The sequence below is a fragment of the Phyllostomus hastatus genome, unplaced genomic scaffold (genome assembly GCF_019186645.2).
Source record: "Phyllostomus hastatus isolate PE091 unplaced genomic scaffold, TTU_PhHast_1.1 phas_scaffold_78, whole genome shotgun sequence".
NCBI lineage: Eukaryota > Metazoa > Chordata > Mammalia > Chiroptera > Phyllostomidae > Phyllostomus > Phyllostomus hastatus.
The window spans coordinates 34,367,820-34,372,048 of record NW_025334041.1 but is presented as its reverse complement, the minus strand read 5'-3'; the positions used below and the strand labels follow the sequence as shown (position 1 = coordinate 34,372,048).

At 39.8% G+C, this 4,229-nt stretch overlaps 1 pseudogene; it reads right to left on the bottom strand.

Moving 5' to 3' along the window:
• Positions 1-740: 740 nt before the first annotated feature.
• LOC123811206 lies at positions 741-1,388 on the bottom strand (annotated as a pseudogene).
• Positions 1,389-4,229: the final 2,841 nt, after the last annotated feature.

The following is a 4,229-nucleotide window of genomic DNA, read 5'->3' as shown; positions in this document are numbered from 1 at the left end:
TTTAATAGCATGTTATTCAGTCTCAATGAATTAGAATATTTTTGAGTTTTTTTCCTTGAGATTGGTTTCTAGTTTCAAGCTCTTGTGAACTGAGATGTTTGATATGATTTTAATTTTCTTGAATTTGTTAAAGCTTGTTACTACATGGTCTATCTTTTAAAATTTTCCATGTGTGTTTGAAAAGAATATATTTTGCTTTTTTGGGGTAAAAGTTTCTGTATATATCAATTAAGTCCATTTAATCTAGAGTGTTGTACAATGTCACAATATCCTTGTTGCTTTTTGCTTGGAAGACCTATCCATTGTTGACAATGGGGTGTTGAAATCCCCTACTATGAGTGTGTTGCTATCAGTATCTTTCTTGAAGTCCTCCAAGATTTTACTTATATATTTGGGTATTCCTATGTCGGGTGCATATATATATTTATAAGCATTATATGTTTTTTTATTTTGGTCATAAATGTTTATTTTATATAAATGCATAAAATTGTACAAAGATGGTATAAAGATACACATTTGGATTTAATTGTCCGCACCTCTTCACTAACAAATATGCTTTGCTGTCAATAAAGTTCCTGACAAAAGTTTAAATAAGAAAGAAATGATAATGACGTGATGCCATACAGAGGCTAGACACTTCATATCCCTGTCATTTTGTAAACTTTGTTCTTTATGTAGTTAATATCCTAATTCACAGGGAAGATAAGTAATTCTAGTTTCATATGTTGTCTTAAAGAAAATTAACTACTCACAAGCTGCAGTGATGTCAAATATTTTTTTCACCACAAATACTTCTTGTAGGCTGGTCTCAATGCACATAGTCCACAGTAGGAATACATGACTACATGCACAGCTGTGTTTACAGAGGCATGGAATGTTCCCAAACCACCTGCAGCAAACTTGACTCCAAACCACCAGGTCCATGGCATGATGGTATAATGGAAGAAATGCAGAAAAGTCACTTGGCTATTTTTCTTATGCAGAACAAAAGAGATAGTATCTAGTAGCTCGATAAATTTGGAGGAGTAATAAAGCCAGCAGGTGCATACCATCCTTAATGCTGTAGGCGACTGTGAATAGTCAAAAATTTCACATCAAAATGAATAACCAGTACCCCAGCCAGACATTACAAACTCATAACACATATACACAGAAAAGAGTACTATGAAAAAATTGTACGTTATCATTGCTTTCTTGAGTTCAAAGGGCTTTTGATTTTCCATGAGCTCTGGTCCCAGGGAAGTGACAAAATAGACATAGAGTCCCACGATGATGGTTTGTGACAGAGGTGAGAACATGAGGAACCAGTCTGCAACACTTGGATCAGCATGCTTGAGCCAGTTACCATAAAGATTCACTGTCCTTGAAGTAAGATTGCTGAAGGCCATTTTCCACTGGATTTACTGGCTCTTACAACAGGTTCTCAATATACAGAAGAGGATCTGGCAGAAATCAGGTGTTATTTACCTCTGTAACTCACTCTTTCCCCAGGTTTATGTATTCTTGATGGATTATTCCCTTAAGCATTATGTAGTGTCCTTCTTTGTCTCTTTTTATAGCCTTTGTTTAGTAGTCTATTTTGTCTAATGTAGTAAGTATTGCTACCCCAGCTTTTTTTTAATGTCCATTTGCTTGTAATATTTTTTTCCATCCCTTTGCTTTCAATCTGAGTAATCTTTTGTTCTGAGGTGGGTCTCTTGTAGGCATGTGGGTTATGTTTTCTAACCCAGTCAGCTACTCTATGTCTTTTGATATGAGCATGTAATCCATTTACATTTAAGTTTATTATTAAGAGGTATTTATTCTTTGACATTTTTCCCCTTTGTACCTGTGTTTCTCTCTCTCTTTTTCCTCACATTCTTAAAGTAGTTCATTTAGCATGTCTTACAATGCTGGTTTGGTTGAGATGTATTCACTTAGCATTTTTTTTTTTTGGTCTGGTAAACTCCTGCCATTTTAAATGAGAGCCTTGCTGGGTAGAGTAGTGTTGGTTTTAGGCCTTTGCTTTTTATTACTTGGAATATTTCTTGCCATTCCCTTCTGGCTTGTACTGTTTCTGTTGAGAAGTCAGCTACTAGCCTTATCAGAGCTCCCTTGTGTGTTACTTCTGTTCTCCCTTGCTGCCTTTAAGATTCTTTCTTTGTTTTGGAATTTTGCCATTTTAATTTTGATGTATCATAGATTGGGCCTCTTTGGGTTCATTTTGATTGGGACCCTCTGTGCTTCCTGTACGTGTGCGACTTTTTCTCTTATCAAGATAGGGAAGTTTTCCATCATTACTTTCTCAAACAGGTTTTCTGTCTTCTTGCTCATTGCTCCTCTTCTTCTCCTTCTGGTATCCCTATGATATGAATATTATTATGTCCCGTTTTGTCATGCAGCTCCCTTAAACCCCTTCATTCTTTTTGAGACTTTTTCATTTTGTTGTTCTGTCTGGGAATTTTTTCCTCTCTTGTCATCCAGCTCACTGATTCAATCCTCTGCTTCATCTAGCCTACTTTTTTAAGTCCTGCTGTTTTCTTAATTCCAGATATTGTATTTTTCATTTCCTCCTGGCTCTTCTTGATAATGTCTATGTTCTTGTTCATGCTGGTGTATTTTGCAGTAAGTTCCTTGTAGCTTCCCTGGAATTCTTTGCAGTGCTCACTGAGCTCATTGAGCTTCCTTATAATCATTATTTTGAACTCAGTGTCTGATAGTTTGCTTGCCTCTATTTCATTTAGGACACTTTCTGGGGATTCCTCCTTTCCTTTCGATTGGGGGGTATTTCTTTGTCTCCCCATTTTAGATGAGTCTTCTTGTTTGTTTCTGCTCCTTAGATTGATCTACTTTGATTCCCTGTCTTCATGGTGTGACTTTCTGTGTGGCGGGAGACCTGTGGGATTCAGTGGTGCACTCTCCTTGATCTCTTGAACTTGATGCTCTTAGGATGCCCTTTACGCTGTTTATGTGGACTCTCTGGTTGTAATTGGTTTTGACTGTTGTTGCGTTGTTTTTTTGGTGAGTCCTTTCCTCCAGCTGGCTGACTGAGAGTCACTCTACCCACCATGTATGTATGCATGCTGTTGTATAGGTGCACAGTCTTCATTCTGGGCCCACCCCTCGTGATGTCAGATGGTGTCCCAGTCTGGCCCTAGGCAGCCTGTTTGAGACTACCAGTGATTACAGTCTATACACTGTCTCATTCAGTTGTTAATATAGTCAATCTGTAATCATCAGTGAGGCTTAAGCATTACAGGGTGGGGCAGAGTAATTATTGTCAGTGGGGCTATTGTTTTCCCTCAGGCGGATGCTGCTTGGAGGGGACAGCTTTGCTTGAGCAAGATAGCTTTTGTAGTCTGAGGAATGACTCAGCACAGGGATCCTACAGCTGCTCCCTCAGCCTGTCCCCAAAGCCACCATCCCAAGACTTTCCTCAAGCATCTCTAGTTAACTGTGCCAGAACCCAGGGTAAGTGGCTGCAAATGAAATTATATGTGTTGGCCCTTGAAGAGGCTCTCTTTGTCTCTAGCTGTTTCTCCCTGGCAGACAGAAACCCTGCTGCTTTTCACAGCTGGATGTTATCTGGGTTCCTTTCCAGCTGTGGTGCAGTAGACTAGGAAGCACAGCTTGAGGTTTAGATCCCACACTTCTTAGGAGTAACCCTCTAGCTGCTGAAATTTCCCTTTGGCACTTCAGTCACTGCCCGTGGGAGCTCAGCCAGCCTTCTCTCATCTACTCCTCACTCCATACCAGTCATGTTGTGGTGAAGTGGTTTCTTCTGTCTATCTGTGCTTTTAAGGATTCTCTCCAGCTAGTGTTCAGTTGCTTATTCAGGATGATTTCTCTGCAATTTACTTGTAATTCCAGATTGGTTAGTATAACCTGGGAGGAGGTTAGTATAGCTTCCACTTACTCTTCCATCATCTTGGAGCCTCCTGATAATCTTTTGCACAAACAGGTGCCTCAGACTTAGGGAGTTTTCACCTGGAATATAGGCTTCTCTGACTTGATTGACTACATTAATGTAATTGATAATATTCAACCAAAGTACCTAGATGGAAAGCCACCTGATCCAGCCTCCAGGGGGGACCAGTATTCGTGAGTGAGTTGCTGAAGCTGGAGATGAGATGTGGACCCCAGGCAGGAGACAAAGTCCCACTCCTAACTCGAGGGAGCACAGTGACTCATGCATTCCACCTGCCTCTCATGCCGTGTCCTGCTCTACACCCCAAGAGAATCAATACTTT